A 19,725-nucleotide genomic window follows, 5' to 3' on the forward strand; every position below is an offset into this window, starting at 1 on the left:
GAAAACAAGCCTGACTCTCTCGTCTCTGGCTTCCTGTCTTGTCATATGTCTCTTCCACACATGCTTCTAACATCCACCAAACAAGTCTCTTATCTTTATATATTATCCAGACTCAGATTTTTTTTTTTTGTTATAGCAACTGAAAATGGACCAATACACAGTTTCCATAGAAGAGTCAAGTTTGGGTTTTTTGTTTTGCAGTTATAAACACAGGCACACATTTTTAGCTCACATTCCACATACACAGGGATGAGAGACATGGCTGGTCCCTGCTGTACTGCCTTAGGAAGAAATACAGAAAAAATGGAGACAAAGCTAAAGGAGACATATGGTTCCTTCCCTTCCTCTACCCAAAAAAGTGGGATGAAGGGAGAGAAAGGAGAGAGAGAGAGAGAGAGAGAGAGAGAGAGAGAGAGAGAGAGAGAGAGAGAGAGAGAGAGAGAGACCTAGAATATCCCCATGCCTCAAGGATGAGGCTTCTGAGTCCCCCTCTGCAGAGTCTTTTTCGCTTCATGCCCCTGCCCCATTAATGCCTTTACTGGCTGACTTCTGTCTGTTGTGTCTTTTCTCTGCTGCTACCTGATGCGCCCAAGATCTTTTTCCTTGCCTCTTAATTCTTTAACTGGCAGAGAAAATGAACCCAATCAAGACTCTTAGATGGCAAGAGGGAGGAGGCAGGAACTGAACATTGAGCCACACCGTGTTCCCTGGGGCCAGCAGCTGGTAACTGACTTCGGAGCAGGGTCAGAAACAGGAAAGAGACAGCAGGAAAGATGCACACTCAGTAGACCATACACAGCATCTCCAGATTGGAGAATGACCTCAGAGCGAGTAACTACATCCTGGTTCCACCATGTAGCTACAGCAGAGCCTCTGACTACAGCCCCAGCTTTACCTCTCACCACCATGACACCCTGGATGAAGGGATGTTCATGATGAGGTCCTTACTGTGTCCTGGCACAGTTTTATACTAATCACGGAATCCTTATGACCCTATCCCCATTTCTCAGATGAGGAGACTGAAGCATAGAGAGGCCAGCAACTTGCCCAAGGCCACAAAGCCTGTGGAGAGCCAGGACTTGAATGTGGTGGTGTACTCTAGGACCCCTGTCCTGCACAAATATTCTCTCCTTGTATTCCCCTTCCCCACTTTATCTCACCATCATTGACTCAGCACCTACTATGTGCCTGGGCCTGTGTGTGCAAGGACACAGTTATCCTCACAGCTAAGCTTTAAGGATGTCATGATTCATGTCTCGGAGTCACCATCCAGCCCACTTCCTCTGCGTTCCCTTTCTTTCCTCTCCCCTTCTGTCCTTAAACAGTGGCATCACTACCCTGAGGACACAGAGACCAGTCACTTGTGCTAAGTCTGATCTTGGACTTACTCCTGCCTAATGCCCTCATTTGGGTCTGGAGTCCAGCTCTTCTCCTGTCTGGCAGGTAGGGGTTTGGTCACCTGAATGTGTGGGATAAGTCTTGTCCCTGCCAAGGATCCCAAACTTCTGGGTAAAGTCCATTTCATATTCTCTGGCATCCACCTACTTGGGTCTTACCCATGTATTCCCTTATTCCTCCTGTGAATTGGGCAGAAGGGTGACACTCCATCCCCATCCCCCTTTTTTTATAAGGCTCCCTAGGCCTTTTCTTCCATTCTGAGCAGACAGCCTCTTAGACCAGATCTTCTGATGGTGTGACTAGCAGGAAGTTCTTTGGGTAGCCCTGCTGTGGGAGGGGCCACTGCTGAGCTACTCCCCAGAAAAACCTCCCATCATACTCTTTGCATACTCTTCATCTATCATGTACAGCAGGTGTTTAGGATTGCAGATGTGCGTGTGAGCTGTCTGGCATCAGCTGGTGGCACTGGGGCACAGGAAAGATGCAAGGTTTCCTTACTCAGTAGACTCTGTAGTGGCCACCAGTCTTCTCCTCAGCCTCCATCCTCTTCCTATACATCCCACCCCTCAAAGGTTCTAGATTATCACAGAAGAGGGGAAAACACTGCTTTATCAAAGCTTCCCTCTTCAGTATTTTCCATGACATTTGTCCAGCCTCTCCTTGAATTCTGTCACTGACAGGGAACTCCCTATTGACCCAACTTTTTCACTGCATTTGTGCATATCTCTTGTCAGGGAGTTTTGCTTAGTCCAAGTCATCAACAATGCCCCCCCCCTCCCGGGCCCCCAGCTCTTATCAGGGCTAGTACTTTAGGGTGGCTTTGCCTACTGGCTAAGCCAGGCGCTATACACTGTGTTCTAAGACTTTTTTTTCCTCTTTCTGAACATAACTCTAAAAATATGTCACCGGCCTGGAAGTCTGAGTTGCTGTCATCTGTGCAGAGAGGGGAGAGCCAGCCACCTGCAGGCTCATGGCGGAGTCTAGGGAAGCCCTGGCAGGAAGCCAGCACATTCTGGGAGGTTTACACCTGGAAGCTTGGCTCTGTGCCATGTCCAGGTGCCCGGTGGATGGAAACCGAGTTACCAGGTTGGCTTTCCCATGCAGCTCCTATCCTTTCCCTGACATCAACCTGGGCCAGGTGCAAGCACAGCCCACCGCTGTACCACTTACCAGTGTCTGCTGTGAGTTCCTTACATCCTGGGGATCTTGCAGCCGGATTCCCAGAGCAGCCAGTGCATGGAGACCTGCAAAGAAGAAGAGACTCTGTGTGAGAAGCAGGCCAGAGCAAACCAGGTATCCAGCTCTGTTTCCAAGCAGGACCAAGCCCTTGGGAAACTAGGATGGAGGCGGGAAGGGAAAAATGAACCCCTGTAAGGACCCAGGCACTCATCAAAGCAACTTCACAACCTCCAGGCTTTGTGGCAATTCTGAGCCAGAGAAAGAAGAGGAACAAAAAAAAAAGTGGGGGGAGGGGACCCCAACTCTGGATGAGTCAGCAGTTTGTAGCAAAAAAGAATTTTTAGGCGTGTGAAAGCAAAGGCAGATGGCTTGGGTGTGGAAAGGGGTTTGGGCTTGTCTAACCTCACTCAGTGTCTCCTCAGAGCATCCTTGCCTCTCACCAGCAGCAGGTTGTGCAGGGTTTCTTTAGGATACCAGCAAAGGGGGACGCTCAGTGTCCAGGCTTCAAGCAGAAAAGATAATGCAGTCCTTAAAGCAAAAGGCCCCAAGGCCTGTGGAGAGACTCCTGCCAAACACACCCTGTGTGCTTTGAAAATTCCTCTGGAGAGCTGTAGTCGGCAGAACAGGGCGTGTGTGTGTGTGTGTGTGTGTGTGTGTGTGCACATGTGTGGCCTCTGCTTCTGTGCCATAGCATGGTGAGTTGAGGTCTAGGCCCTAGAGCTCTGCAGGCAGTCAGTGGGGGTACCTTGTAAGGACACATGGGGCTGCTTACAGCTTGTGGGACTCCCTCCCCTTGCTCCCCAGGGCCATGATCCTCAAAACCTGTCTTTTTTTCCCTTCTTGTTTCCTTATGAACTCCCAAGTGAACTTTCTGTGTTCTCACGGGGGAAACCTTTTGACCCCGGTAAAGAGAATCATCAGGGCTGGAGTTAGTGTTTATTGAGTCTTTACCACGCTCCCCACACTTGTTCTTGACACACCTGAGCAGGATTCTTGCTGTGCAGACGTGTTCCTTTGAATAGCAAAGCGCAAACTCACAAACTCACACCTCCAGAGAGAGCCTAGCTGGGAAGGCAGGCTCCGGGCTGTGGATTCGGAGGTTGCATTTTAACAAGAGGCATAGGTGACTTGTGGGCTGTATGATGGGCTTTATTATTCTCTCAGTCATGGGAGGAAATCTCTGACCATTGCCGGGTGAGGAAATGAGCTAGGGAAGCCACAGTTAGCTGCCTCCGCTAAAGAGCTGGTGAGGGGGAGAGTAGATTCAAACCATTTCCATTGGCTTCTGGAAACTGCATTCCTTTCTACCACACTATTTGTGGGCGGAGTAAAAGGAAGGGCCAGGCAGGCCATGCTTAGTAAGAGCGGCCTGGGGAAGAGCAGTCTGCTGCAGTGGGGAATGATGAGCTCAGGCCAGAGGCGAGCATCCCCTTCTCTGTTACGTTAAAATCCCCAGGTCTTGGACCATTCCGGGGGGGGGGGGGGGGGACACAAGCTTCTGCATAGAGTCCCAGTGTCTAATTGATTCTGATTCCAAAGAATTCAGATCTCTCATTCCTGCCCATAGAATGACCTATCTGGGAGAAGGGCCCTCCCCTTCCCCAAGGAGACCAGGCAGTGAGTGAGTGACCCTTAGGAAGTGCTATTTCAGGCAGGTGAGAGTTACTACTCTCTGTTTCCAAGTCCAGGTATATGACCAGAGGCCCCAAGCTAGCCATGATGGGGGAAGGGATGTCACACATAGTTTATTTATTCTCTTCTCACACAGTACCTCCCCACTGTAGCCTCTACTCCACCCCCCACTCCTCTCAGTCCCCCCCCATACCTTCCTACTCCTCCCCATCCCCTGCTCCTCAAGTTCCTTTTAAGAAAGAGCAGGCTTCCCAGGGATAGCACTCAAACAAAGCATAGCAAGTTACAATAAGACTAGGCACAAACCCTCCTATCCAGGCTGAACGAGGCAACTCAGTAGGAGGAAAGGGACCCATGAGCAGGCAAACGAGTCAGAGACAACCCCACTCCCACTGTTAGAAGTTCCTCCAAAACTCCAAGCTAAACAGCTGCAGCATGTTTGCAGAGGACCTAGGTCAGACCCACGCAGGCTCCATGATCATCAACTTCAGTCTCTGTGAGTCCCTGTGAGCCCTGCTTAGTTGATTCCGTGGGACATGGTCTTACGGTGTCCTCAAGCCCTCTGGTTCTTACAATCCTTCTCTCCCTCTTTCATAGGGTTCTGTGGGCAAAAGAATGAGGAAAGGGATGCCCCAGGGAGGTTTGTCTGTTTGTTCTAAAGAATTATTTATTTATGTATACAGATACAATGTAGTTGTTTTCAGACACACCAGAAGAGGGCATCTGATCTCATTACACATGGTTGTGAGCCACCATGTGGTTGCTGGGAGTTGAACTCAGGACCTCTGGAAGAGCAGTCAGTGCTCTTAACCTCTGAGCCATCTCTCCAGGCTCCATCCCCTTTCAATGCTCTTGATTTGTGACATCCTTCTCCATATTTTGATTCCAAACTCACATTATAAGGTGGGTTTTTGTGGGACTCATGGACAAAGACAGAGATAGTCCACAACCCACATAGGGTCCATGGCTGTTTTTTTCTCAATCTCAAGTAGCCCATTGGCATCCTTGATTCAAAGTTAGGCTCACCTCCCATGAAGGATTGGTTTCAGGACCCTATCTGGGTATTAAAATCCTCCTCTAAGACAGAGAGTCATGATATACTGACTGGTTGCTTGACACAAGCGAGCTGCAGTCATCAGAGAGGAAGGAGCCTCAGTTGAAGAAATACCTCCATAAGATCCAGCAGAAAGGCATTTTCTCAACTAGTAATCAACGGGGGAGGGCCCAGCCCATAGTGGGTGGTGCCATCCCTGGGATGGTGGTCCTAGATTCTATAAGAAAGCAGGCTGAGTAAGCCATGAGATGTAAGTCAGTAAACAGCACCCCTCTATGGCCTCTGCATTAACTCCTGCCTTCAGGTTCCTGCGTTTGAGTTCCTGTCCTGACCTCCTTTGGGACTGAACAGCAATGTGGAAGTGGAAGAGTTTATTCAAACTCTTTCCTCCCCAACTTGTTTTTTGATCATTGTGTTTTGTTGCAGCAATAGAAACCCTGACTAAGGCACATGCCAAGATAATGCAGACGCTTCCTTGGTTCACACAAATGTCCTACCCTTTCAAGCACCAGCAGTGGGGTGCCAAGTGCCCTTGAAAGGTGACCACAGCACACCACACGGCATGCCCCCACACCTCCTTGACTCAGCTGTGGTTGCATGTAGTTTCAGAAGGATTTCCTGAGCCCCTTACAAAGGCTGGACAAAGCTGTCCACCTCAGCTCCATCCTTCTGAAGCCTGGGCCTGCTCGGACACCTTCCATAGCCCCAGTCTTCTATCTGCCTCCCGTCAACATCCACCTTTTGAAAATTGATGAGAATTCCATCCATGTGTCCTGTCTCGCTGATGTCTGCCAGTTCCAGCTCCTATGCTCTGGGCAGCCCCATGGCTGGGCTGGGGCAGGCCACTCTCTCAAACATTCCGCCCTCCTTCCTACCCTAATTACTAGCACCTCACCCTGTTGTCTGATGGAGGTAGAGTAGAACTGGGTAAGTGATGCCGCTGTCCCTCTTATTTGTGACAGTTCCGATTGTTATTCACAGGCGAGTAGGCAGCCACCCGAGCACAGAGTAGCACAATGATTTGGCTGGGGTCCCACCAGCAGAGACTCTCAGACCCAGAGACCAGGCTCACAGAATTGGTTCTGTGCTTTGGTTTATTCATGAACACAGCTTTTCTCCAGCCCCCTAGAGCAGTGGGTCTCAACCTTCTTAATGCTGGGACTCTTTAATACAGTTTCCTCATGTTGTGGTGATCCCCCACACCCTAAAATTATTTCTGTTACTACTTCATAGCTCTAACTTGAATGCCGTTATGAATCCTGATGTAAGTATGTTTTGAATGTAGAGGTTTGCCAAAGGGGTCGTGACCCACAGGTTGAGAACCACTTTTCCAGCTAACCGTTAGTTTTGACAAGCATGATAAATGGTGTGATGCATGGAGATGGAAGGCACTGGGTCAAGCTTAGTACTGCTGCTCTTGCATGGCCCCTTCTTTGACTCCAGTTATTCCTTCTTTCTGTGCACCTTGGGGGGCTATGCACATAGCCTGCCTCCTCCTCCTAGGTAGGAGGGATGCTGGATAGCAATGGTAGGGACTGCCTTAGTATATGCCCAGTGGAGCCTACAGCTCTGTGTATGAATGGCAGAGCTCAAAAGGAGACTATGAATGAATGAAAGGCTCTGTAGCATCCTTAGATCTCCAAATATGCACATCTCCTCTCTGCCTGGCCTACAACCCCTGCCACATTGGCCCTATGAAGCAAAATGTTACTGAGAAAAAATATGCAGACAGAATTTCCTTATATGGGTCACTGTTTTGCCTCTGGGCCTGGTCTAATCTTGTTACACTGCTTGGCACTTTAAAAGCTAGGGCTGGAGAGATAGCTCAGATGTTAAGAGCACTGGCTGCTCTTCCGAGAACCTGGGTTCAATTCCCAACACCCACATGGCGGTTCACAACTGTCTGCAGCTCCAGTTCCAAAGGATCTGACACCTTCTCATACATATACATGCAGGTAAAACAGCAATGTACATGAAATAAAATTTAAAAAATTCCCAAAGGTATTACATGATCTGTACATCTTGAAGAAGAAGAAGAAAATAAAAAGACGGGGGCTACATTAAAGGTTTGCAACTGAGAGACACCCTCTACTAGGATGTCTCCCTCTAATATAGATCATTCCATGTTCATTCAGCAAACATGTACTGGACAGTAAGAAACCACTCACAACATGTCGTTGTACCCTAAGGTCAAAGCATCATATGGAGAACCATGGCACAGAAGAGGGAGCCCTGGGCTCTGGCTGGACCCAACATAGACTACGACCAGGAGAGGGGGCAGAAACTGAAGGAGACAGAAGGCCACACACTGCTTCTGCGGAGCCTCAGCTTGATTATCACTCCCTGGCCTGGTAATGTGATAATCACCTGTTCCAGGTGATATCCCACCTCGGTCAGCAGCATCAGATCCCCAGAACCCAAGCGGATGCTGACTGCACATGACTTATCTGGGATTACAGCTTTAGAAGGTGGAGACAGCGTCCCTGGGTTAAGTGGTAACAAATGCAGCTCTGGATTTGACCAATAGACCCTGCCTCTATGAATTAGGTAGAAAGCTTCCTGAATAACTAGCTCAGCTCTCCACATATAGACACACACTTATACCCATGCATACAGTGCACCTACATACATGGAACATGTGTACACATCATCCATATATGTGTGTGTGTGTGTGTATCTATGCCTGAGAAAAGGAGGGAAAGCCACTCATAGTGGTACCCATGCTTGTAATCTTAGCGTTGGAGAGATGGAGACAGGAAGATTCTTGGGGTTCATTAGCTTAACCTGTGAGGACCCAAGTCCCAATAAGAGTCCCCATCTTAAAAATAGGTGGACAGTGCTGGACTGCTTATACTAGAGGTTGACTCTTGGCCTCCACAGACATGGGCATGCACATGTATGCACACATACATAGGTGTACCTGCAAAACCATGAACATGCATGCACGCGTGCCCACAATGAAAGAGGGAGAAGGCACTTCTTCCTCGTTGTCCAGCACAGGGATGTCCTGAGCGCCGGGGAGGGCTACAACTGTTTTGTCCCAGGCTGCTCCTTTCTTGTTTCTCCACCTCCTTACAGGGGCACAGATTACAGGCCAAGCTGTGGATAAGGTGAACCCTGGCTTTACCAGAACCGGGACAAAGACATCAAAGCCGTTATTGTGCTAATCCTAGCACAGTTCAATGGGGCCAAACTTGCAAGGAGGGCGCATGAGGCCAGCACAGATTGAGGTGACTCCCAAGAGACATAGGGGTGTGTGTGGGGGAATAGAGAAGGGGAAGGTTGTGTAAAGGAGGGTGCCTACGGTGGGAGAGACATGAAGGTAATCAGAGTGGCTGTGGTGGAGAGGGCAGCAAAGGAGGATGGGAGTTCTCTGGGCCTTGAAAGCCTTTCAGTGAGTTGAATCTTCACCTGGGAGAGACGAAAGACCATCAATGACCTGGATTCTGTATCTGGTCCAGACTCAGGGTTAGTCACAAGTGTCTGTTGAACAGAATTCTGCCTCCTCTGTATCTGGGTACTCCATAATTTGAAAGCTTTGCCTAGAATTCTGAAATCTTCAGATAGAGCAACCACAGTGCTGTCTGATTTATGTAGAGAAGAATTCTTCTTGCTTAAGCCTCCTTTGTCTGGCCCAGGGAATCCTGGCTCACTGTGGCTGTTGTCAGGTGTGTGTGGCGATGGGGATGGGGGAGTGGTGAAAACACCTCTGATTACAGCTCTCAGCACTGCTTCGAGGTTGGGAAGCCATGCGAATCTTGAATCTTTGCGTGAGACACAAAGGTGAGCTGGAAACCCAAGCTCCCAGGGCTGGCAGTGGTTTCTTTCTTTAAATAAACAGCTCCACCAGAGACAGCATCAACTGGGAATTTTTCCATAATCTCCAAGAAAGAAAAGTCAAACACGGACAATGGAGGAGGCTGGGATACAGGACTCAAAGGATGTCATGACAGGTTAGGACTTGCAGGTGTCACCTCAGTGTGGGCTTACCCGTCTCTCTCCTGGCTGTGGACCCTAATGCCTTTGGTCCACTGAGATGTTATGTCCCTGCCTACAGACTGACAGATGGTGTCTTTTATTCAAGAGTTTTGTGGCTGGAGACAAGATACACACACACACACACACACACACACACACACACACACACACACACACACACAGAGTCAACTATAAAGCTGAATAGGATGGAGATTAAGTAGTTTTATAATTAGGTTTGTGATTATAATTGTTCTGCCCCTCACATCATGCTAGCTACTGCGTGAACTCACTGTACTGACTACTGCTGAGTCTGTTTCCCTTCTCCTGAGCATCCCCTAGTTTCGACTGCATTTAACAAAAATCTGGATTTCCAGAGGGTATCAGGTAAACCCACAGACATTCTATTGTCCTATGAGTGACTGAGTGGGTAGAGATAAGAGAAAGCAACTACCTGTGGGCTTCCCCGGCTGGGCTTTGTTTCCAGCCCTTTATTAAATATCTTAAATATCATTTGTCTTCAGGGTCGAAATAAAATTGCCAGAAGTTTTCACTTTGCACTCATAAATAATACTCACTAAACTCATTTTTCTTAAAAAAGAAAAAGTGAGTGTGTGAACATGCACCTGAGCACAAAATGCTGACTCAAGGCTGGAGACTTGCTGTCTCCTTAACCCCATCCACATCTATCCAGCCACAGGAATTGAGAAAAGAGTGCTTGATGTGGTGCCTAGCCCAGAACTGATGAGAGACTCAGGCTTTCCTCTGCCCCACCACCGCTTCCCTGGCTTTGCTCTGGCCAAGAATAACTGGGGTCACACTGCACATAGGAAAGTACATACACACAGTAACTGTAGGGAATCGAATGCAGGGGCTGGAAAAGATTTGGCAGCAAACCAATGTCAAACTTCAGCGTCAAGGTGATATAGTATATATATTTTTAAAACTGAAATACAATTCTATATCATGGACCACCCCAGACTGAGCACCTTCACAGATGTTGTCAAGCATATGCTGGCCGCGGAAGGAGGCACTTCCCCTGCGTGACTCATTAAGTCATCGCAGCCGCGCAGGCAGGTGCTATGATTATCCCTAATTTACAAATGAGGACACTGAGGCATCTAAGTGTTAATAATTCACTCAGGTCCCACAGTGTACAAGGGGTGGAGCTAAGACTCACAGACGCTCTTACATATGCCACCATTTCTTCTAAAAGGGCAGAATCCTTCTGCACAGAAGAAAGATTTACTCCATAAATACCTCTCTAACACTTCAAGTACAAACACTGCATCAGGTGTCGAAGAGGAGGCTGGTATGTGTGTGTGTGTGTGTGTGTGTGTGTGTGTGTGTGTGTGTGTGTGTGTAGCTTTGCAGCTTGGTTGTTGCTTTCAATGGGCTTAAAATTACATAGAGAAGTAAGAATCTATGCATAAATAAAGGAGGGAAGACACCCACGGTGGTACCATGACGTGGCATGGGAGGGACTGCCAAGGTGGAAACTCTGGCTAGGATGACCACATGGGCTGGGTGGTAGGGTTGCCATTTATTCTGGATTAAAGGATGCACAGGATTCAAACAGGAGGTCTTGCTTCCTAATGGCACTGCCTCTGGGGAATCCCATCTTGGTCCTGAGTTAGAAGCCACTCTCCCTAGGTGGAAAGGTCATTCCTGTGGTCACTGAACCTCCATGTCTGGCAGGAGAGACTTGTAGGCAGAGAGGAGTGGGGAAGAGCACACCTCAGGACTAGAGGTGGAAGAGAGGCAGGAGGCTATCCGAATGAAGTGGAGACGTGCAGACCTGGTCAGGGTGGGAGCTCCAGCCCTGTGTGTGTGTGTGTGTGTGTGTGTGTGTGTGTGTGCATCTGATTGGTTCTGACAAAGTCCATGTGCCTAGGTTTCAGTTCCCACCACCTACAAGGGGGGACAGGAAGGGAGGTCTTCCTTGTCCCCGCTGGGTGGAACCTTGGAGAGCTCCCATCTTGTCACCCCTGTAGAGCTGCACTCCATTTGGGGGAAGTTCTTGGAATTGAACCCAGTTGGTCTGAGGGCCAGGGTACTCCTTTTCTCTCACTCCCTCCTCATGCACTCTGTGGACTTCTGAAAGGTTCAGGAGGCTATGGCCGTGACATGAGAAGAGGAGAAGAGGCAGCCGAGCCTCAGATGCTCCAGTGATACAGCTCTCTGTACCTCGGGGTCTTAGTGATGGATCCTGACAGTACCAGATCAGGTCACCAGCCTGGGACCTCCCATTCCCTGCACATCTCCTTCACGGGGACCCTCGCCCCATCCTCAGGAAGTTTCTGGGAACCCGTGACTAGTTTCTCTGTGGCCACAGCTTTCCCTGACAAGACGTGCATCTGGTAGTGACTCACACACTGGATTTCTGCCCAAGGCCGTACATCTTGAGTGGGGAGAACATTTTCTTGAACTGACAACCTGCCCACCCTGCGGTGACAATGGAGGCTGCCTACACTGTCAGCCAACACTGATGTCATTCAAATGGCACTTGGACCTCCTTGCCTGAGTTGTCCTAAGATTCCAGTGTCCCTCAGATACCAGATTCTCCCTCAGAAGTTCCCTCCCCTGGAGGGTTAGCCACTCTCTTCTCCTCCTTCCCCTTCCTTGATCATCATTTCTGCTCCATCACCCTCCCAAGTTCTCTCCAGCCCTTGTTCAGCTGCTCCATTTTGAAATATCATTCAGCCATGATTTGCATCTCAGTCCTGGTATAGACAGGAGAGCTGTGCAGCAGTCCTGTCCCTGAGGGTGGCAGACTCAGAGGAGGAGGTCATTTGTGCTAATCACAGCAAACACCATGAATAACAGGGCTCGATGCCAAGTGTACCCACTCCCAGGTCCTTAGGCTTCTGTCCCTTACCTAGAATTCTGTGCCTGGGGCTGTATTACTGTTAACTTCTGGGCAAAGTCCTCTCTCAGAAAGACTTTCCTAATCTCCTTCTAACGTCCTCCCCTAGACCCTTGTCTTACTCTCTATTTAATTTTCCTATATCATATAGCATATTCTCAAACCAATGATTTGTTTATTGCCTAAACAGTGGCTTGCTGCTGTCTGTCACTCGAGTAACAATAGGTGCCCGAGGACGGCAGCTCTGGAAAGGAAGCCACCAGAACAGGGAAGAGACGATGTAGAATGGGAGAAAGTCTTTACCAACCAAATATCCAACAGGGCATTAATACCTAAGGTCCATCTAGGGCATTTCTATCTCCAAAAATTAAATACTAAGAACAATCCAATCATGCAGTCAGCAAGTGGGCTATTGATCTGAATAGGCAGTTCTCAAAAGAAGAAGTACAAATGGCTAATAAATCCTGGAGAAAACAAAAACCAAACACACAACCTCCTTAACCATCAAGAAGATGCAAACTGCTTTGAAATTCTATCTCACCAAAGTCAGAATGGCTATGCCTATAAAAAAGCAATGTATCTTGGTGACGGTGTTGGGAACACAGAGCCCTTACATTCTGCTGATGAGAACATAAACTGGTGGAGCCACTAAGAAAATTAGCATGGTACCTCCTCAGAAAGCTAAAAACAACTACTGTATGATCCAGCTGTACCATTCCTGAATATACTCCCCACCCAAAATGTATAAGTCATAATTACACATTGGCTTTTGGGTCTACACTACTGACAGTTCAAATTTGGAACCAGTCTAGATGCCCACATCTTGGATAATGAATATGTGGTATGTGTACAGAATGGGATTTCACCCAGTTACAAAGAATGCAATTATATCATTGTTCAGGGAAATAATCTGTGCTAAAGGTCATCATGCTAAATAAAATAAGCCAGGTCAAGAAAAGTAAATATTGTATGCTTCCTCTTATTTGGGGAAATCTAGATTTAAATGTATATAGATGTATGCATGAGTGTGTGTGTGTGTGTGTGTGTGTGTGTGTGTGTGTGTGAGAGAGAGAGAGAGAGAGAGAGAGAGAGAGAGAGAGAGAGAGAATAAAGTAGAGATTATGAGGGAAGTAACACATCTGAAGAGAATGAGGATCAAGAGAAGGATAACAGAATATATATGACATGAAATCAGAGTGGGAGCTCATTACGGGGAAGAAGTGGACTAAAAAAAATGGAGCAAGGACTGGGAGAGTGCATGAGTGGGCAAGCAAGAGCAAAACTTAAGGACATATGTAGGAAGATGCCTTATTGAAGCTTATTGCTTTGCATGTTCACTAAAAAGGAGGAGGAGGGGCAATAAGGAAGAAGAAGAAAGATGCTGTATATTATCACCACCGGATTTCCAGAATCCCCTAGAGATCCAGCTTGGCACATTTGGTGAAGGCTCCTGGTTTGCCTGGCACCATGAGTGTGCACTAACCTGGCTAAGCCCACAGACCCTCTGTGAATAGTATTATTCTCTCCAACTCGATGCAAGGCTCTGAAAACTCTGAAACCCACTAGCTCCCTGTGATCTTTTGGGAAATATGAGGCTGAGTTGCCCATTAAACTTGAATTTATCTCATAGGATAGCCCATGCTTTGAATTGTTAAGACATTCCTCATAGACCCAATGACATAAAAGCTAATTTCTATGATGCCAAATTGCTAGTGAAGAGCTTCCCTCCTCCCCCATCTAAGCACTGACAAGGCGTGAGGCCCCAGGGAGCCCCCAGGAGTCTCAGACTAGTCATTCATGGTTCACATTTCAACAAAGCAAACGTGTTTTGTTGGTCTGGCGCTATGAGGCAAAACGGGCCAGGTGGTTGTGGTGCACTCCTTCAATCCCAGGACTCAGGAGGCAGAGGCAGATGGATCTCTGTGATTTCCAGGCCAGCCTGGTCTACAGAGTGAGTCCCAGGACAGCCAGGGCTACACAGAGAAACCCTGCCTCAAAAACAAACAAACAAACAAACAAACAAACAAACAAACAAACAAACAAACCAAGCAGAAAGGAATCAGAAGGCCCTTAGGAAGGGCCACGTTCTTTGTCATTTTGCCTCTAGCTGCCTTCCTCCCACGTTGTCCTAGATCTCTCAGCTGTATGAAATGTGTTCAGGTGCTTGTGGCACTCTTTGACAGCTGCAGAGGGTGTCCTGGGCAGCATGAGAAGGGAGAAGTTGGGTAGAGGAGACTGTGTGGAGAGGGTGAGGCTTGCCCGGTACATGGAAGATGAGTGGAGCCAAGTGTCAGCAGAGCATTGTGAGCCAGTAGTTCCAGAGAGCAGGGCCAGAGGGAGGATGTGACTGAGCAGGCGCAGCAAGGTTGACAGAGGGTGGGGAAGGAGAGGAGCCAGCACACCAAGTGGGAGCATAGCACAAGCAGTGGGCACGTGGTGTATGAATGCCACACCAAGGAATCTAGACATTCTTCTATAGGACCAGGCGTCCCAGTGGCTGGTCTTGCTACTTCTTAGCTGTGTGATTTTGTATAAAGGAGGGTTTGGGGCTGCATAAAATGGGCACCCGAATGCTGTGTACCCCAAAGGAGTATAGCAAGGATCGGCAGGAAATCAATGGGGGTTGGGAAGGAATCCTCAGCACAATTCCTGGTACATGAACTCACTTAGAGAAGTCCAGCTATTGTCATAGTGTCTTTAACTCCATGGAGGTGTGGCAAAAGTGGGAGGAGGTGAGGAGAACGGAAGGCTGGGATTATTCCAGTGACATAGAAAAAGCCCTGGGTCTAGGGAGAGTCATAGTGGGTAGGGAGAGGTGTAACCTTCAGACCACCATTTCTAAGCCCGGTCTCTGTTTCCTTGTCTATAAAGTGCTAACAACCCTAGTAGTGTACACAGGGCTCTGTGAATGAACGAAGGACAGATGTGAGGCTCTGGTCAAGAAACTCTGGGTTTCCTTTTTCTACACAGAGCAGTGTTTGGGGATGGGAGGTGGCGGGAAGCAGGCACGGGGCTCTACAAGCTACAGATAGAAGGGAAGTAGAAATCTGTAGCACAGCAAGACCCAAGCAAGCACTTGATAAAAGGGAGCTGCGATTCAGACCTATCCACCTAGTATCCCCAGCTGTGCCTGGCTCAGCCTGGTCTCCGTTCCTTCATTCACACCAATGACTCAAAACACCCACCGCATTCTCAGTCTCAAAGAGCATAGGCGTTTCGGGCTGGGAAGTGTGATCAAGAACATTCCCCCAAATTTATAAAGCTGAGAGTCACAATAAGAGCCGGTTATGATTCGTCCTCAGAAGAAAAGCCTACCTTCTCCGTCTAGCTGCATCAGATTACAGCTGTGTGGCTTGGCAAAGTTACTGGACATCTCTGTGCGTAGTAGTAACTTGGGTTCATTTTCCCCAGGAGGATCTCGGGGAAACTATAAGTAAAGAACGCTGGGAACATGCCAGCTAAGATTTAGGAAATGAGAATTACCATTATCTGCTGCCACAGGTGTTTTAGTGATAGGATGGAGGAGAAATCATGACAGTGCAGTCCAGAGCTCTTTGTGTCACCTGATGTTGAAATATTTGGTTTCAACCAATATGCCATTGTAGGCACACAGATGGACGGGTCTGTGCTGGGGATAAGGGATACATACATGCAGCTCACTGCCACATTTGGAGCAGCCTGGACCACTATAGTCTGCTGGTGACTGAGCTATGAAGTGCTGCCTCCCTGACGACTCTGACCCCCTCACACTGCACTGCCCGGGAAGGCAATGCAGATCATTATTCCCAACGTTTTAGAATCTAAGCAGGAAGGGGACAGGAATGAGCGAAGGAGGTTTGCTTAGAGCCCTGGACACAGCTACCCTCGACCTGGAACTTGCCTGTGGGCGCGTCTCCATCTTCAGATCTCTCACACACATGCCTTTGTTTCTACCTCCTGGCAGTCAATGGGTTAGAGCAGGTTCTGGACCAATACTAGTTGGTCCAGAAGCTGCAGCTAACCCTTACTAGTTGGTCATCAGAGGAGATTTATTTGCTCTCTGAGCTTTTGATAGATGAGGACCTCATGGCACCGACATCATCGGAGTATTGGGAAATATGAGGTAATTCGTGCAAAGCCAGAGCCTGGCCCTTAATAATTTCTGTAGCTATGAAATATTTACTGCGATTCCAATACGTGCCAGGGGCTCCAAAGCTATCAACACAAACTCCTTCCCTTGGTAGAGTCTTAGAGATGCAGATAAAACAGCAGATAACTCAACAAGCAAATAAGTATCAAATGTCAGTTATGATGGCTACTTGGAAGAGATTCATGAGCGGTTCAGTAGCTCTGACCCTCTAGTGACCAAGAAGGGCTGCTTTGAGGGAGGCATTTTCTATTACTTATTTTTATTAGCCTATACTAATTACACACACACACACACACATAGAGTTGCTCACAGAAGCTTGGGTGAGGGGTTACCCACATGAACACAAGCACCTTACCAGTGTCTATACCACTGAAGAAAACGTCTCTCCATCCACAGAGACCCAGAGAGTGGTGAGGCCTTGGGAGGCCGTTTCTCTTAACGACCAATGACTACCTATTAATCAAATCACGAAGCCCAACAGAACTGAATTCCGGGGGCAGAAGCCCACAGAGATAGCTGGGAGAAGGATGGCTCAGGTTGATAAAGAGCTAGTGCACTCCAGGACTAGGGAAAACAGGCCTTGCTTACCCAGCCTCTGTCAAATCTCCATTATTTTAAGAGATGAGCAGTGAGACTGAAGACAAACAGGGCCTGAGAATGAGACCTGAATGTCTTCCCACACACAGCCATGTCCGCAGATCCTTAATGAGGACAACTTAGTTAATTTGGGGTTGACGGTAAGAATATGGGATGGGGGCTGTGTTCCAGTTATAAAGAATAAAATAATTAAATTCGGTTCAGTGGAAGGAGCCGCTGAACTGGAAGGAATTCGCAGACCCATGGGGGAAGGCCAGCAGCAGCACAGGAAGAAGGGATTGATCATGGCCACCTTTTCCAGGGACAGCTGAAGGGGAGTGGCTTCCTCCAGAGGCTGTTTCATAAAGGGAATTATCTCTGCAAGGTGGGGCTAGCTCAACAGACTGCTTCTGTCGCTTCTATCCCACAGGGACACAGAAGTGAGCGCATGCAGGCAGGCACTCTCATGGGCCTGTGTACACACACACACACACACACACATACACATATGCACACACACATACATACACACACACCAAACACATACATATATGCACACACACACACAAACACACACATGTGTATGTGCACACACACATACACACAAAGACACACACACACAAAGACACACACACACACACACACATACACACACACTGCTTCTCAAGGCCACACTGTGACCACCACATCCTGAGCTTTCACTGAGTTATTTGTTCCTCAAAACGTGCAGAGGACAAATTTGAAGCATGCTCACAGAGAAGCCTTGTCTCAAAGGGTTGCCTGTGGCAGAGCGTTCATAGGTCCCTCAGTGAGGTGACCATGTGAAGCTAAGCCCTCAAAGCTGTCTTCAGGGAACAAAGTTGGAGTTAGGAGGCAAAGAGAAACAACAAGAGCTGAATAATTTGTTCAGTGTTTTGACATCCATCTCCCCCCCCACACACATAGCTACTAGTGGGGACAATCCCACTTTTGTCCTTAGATGTGACAAGCAGGGTCACCTTCCGAGGGCAGAGGGTGGCTGGTACCAGAGTGAATAGTGTCAGGAATGGAGGTGTGCAAACGTTCTGAGGACTGGTCCACCTTTAGAATAGAACACGGCTCCTCTGAGGACAAGCATAGGGGCCATTTGCCGGGTGGGTACAAAGTTCTTTTCATTCTTTTTCAGAAGTCAGATGTGTAATATGTCCTGAGCCAAACACATGGCCACAGAGAAAGAGGAGCTCTAGACAAGGCCTCTGACCCTAACAACCAACAGAGGAGCCAAGACTCCTGTCTGAGAGCAACCTGGCGTTGAACACCATGCACTTGCCTCCATGGTCTGGCTCTGAACTGCAGAAACCCACTTGCATAAGGTAAGGAAGGGTGTGGGCTCAGAAAAGAAAGCATAAAATGGGGCCGGAAGCTCACCTCAAAGAATATCGGTGAGCATAGTGGATGCAGGGGATGTCTGAAACCCCAGGCAGGTAGTCTAGAGTAGACTCAGAAAGATCACAGGCTGCAAGTCCATCTTTGGGGCAGGCAGATACACAAGGGAAGAGGGTGTTCATTTTAAGGTGAAGCGGGGCACAGAAGGACCTAACCCTATCCTATCCAGCATCCTTTTGAACCACAGATTTCATTTGCAAGAGGCATCTGAGAATGCTGTGGAGTGTGAATAGCTTGGAATGGACCAGGCTACTAGGTATGGCTTGCGGCCTTGCTCTGCCTTCAGCTCTTCTCAAGAAACTACCCACACTGGCCGCAGCATCTAAATTCACATCCTCGGCCCTGCTCCTGTGCCCTGTGTGGCACAATTCTAATTTACTCCGCTGTTGGATTTTAAAAGCATAAACCTACATGCTCTTGTCTACCACAGCCTCTGACTTCAGGTGACACTCATTTTCCCCCCACCCCCCCTGAGATGCTGTTAAGATCAAGTCACATGATTCAGTAGGGCCTTTGGGTGGAATGGAACTCTGAACCCTTGTGATCGGTGTTGACATTACTGTAAATTTTACTGGGTTCCATCTAGACAGAAGCCATCACAAGGCAAAGGTTATTTGAGGCCTAAGTACAATATCAAAAAAAAAAAATCCACTTTCAAGCATCAGCAGTGGAAAGATCCCTTAAGACTGGCACAAGAAAAAAGTTACCCAAAGGCCGTAACATTAGAAGGTAGGAAGACATCGGGGCTTTTGTTTGGTTTTGGTTCCAGGCCCAGCATTCTGAGAGGGGTTATTAATTACTCCCTGGCGACAGAAGGAACACAGGGCTTCTCAAAGCCGATGGAAGGAATCCTCACAGACAGGGTGAAAGGGGGCTGGGCTTGAGAGCCTCACCGAAGGCATTAATTGCGTGCCAGGAGCAGGCCAGTGACCCGCATGCTCCAGAGAAGCCAGAGAATGGGGCGCACTCTTCCCCGAGGCAACAAGTGCCCACGTGCGGGCTCAATGCTTACATGGCTGCTTCCTACAGAACTCCCAGGAATGTCTGACTCTCCTCTAAGGCTGCTCTTCTCAAGACTCCCACCACCTCCCAACTTGGCACCCGGAAGCCTCTGTGGCTCTTCTCCTTGCCAACCGTATTCATCCAACCCACCGGAAGAAGTGCTTCTCGCCTGCCGCTGAAATCCACTCAGGGCTCTCTCCATCAGCGTTGCTGTCATCTCCGCATGCATGTCCACAGCAGTCCCCTGAAGGGTCGTCCCCTCCACGCCCCTCACCTCATCTCCCTTTCTGTGGTTCCACTTCAGCTATCCTCCCTGTCCCCCGCCCCCCAGCTCCCTCCCCCATAATAGTCATCTCAAAATGGAGATCAGACACAACACTCTCTGAAACCTGTGAAGGCTCTCATTGAATATAGGACTCATCCCACAGTCCTATAAGGTCCAGCAGGAGGCTCCTGTCTGTCTGTCTGTCTGTCTGTCTGTCTGTCTGT

The 19,725-nt window shown here is 48.5% G+C and overlaps 1 protein-coding gene across 1 annotated transcript in view; it reads right to left on the reverse strand.

The window, feature by feature from the left end:
• Zhx2 (zinc fingers and homeoboxes 2) overlaps window positions 1-19,725 on the reverse strand; it is a 142,099-nt gene that overhangs the window by 71,518 nt on the left and 50,856 nt on the right. Inside the window, exon 2 of the mRNA XM_021184022.3 lies at window positions 2,569-2,642. The gene's annotated coding sequence lies outside the window, so the exon portion shown is untranslated. The remainder of the gene's footprint in view (window positions 1-2,568; window positions 2,643-19,725) is intronic.

Source organism: Mus caroli, unplaced genomic scaffold (genome assembly GCF_978045245.1).
Source record: "Mus caroli unplaced genomic scaffold, Mus_caroli_1 scaffold_16, whole genome shotgun sequence".
Lineage (NCBI taxonomy): Eukaryota > Metazoa > Chordata > Mammalia > Rodentia > Muridae > Mus > Mus caroli.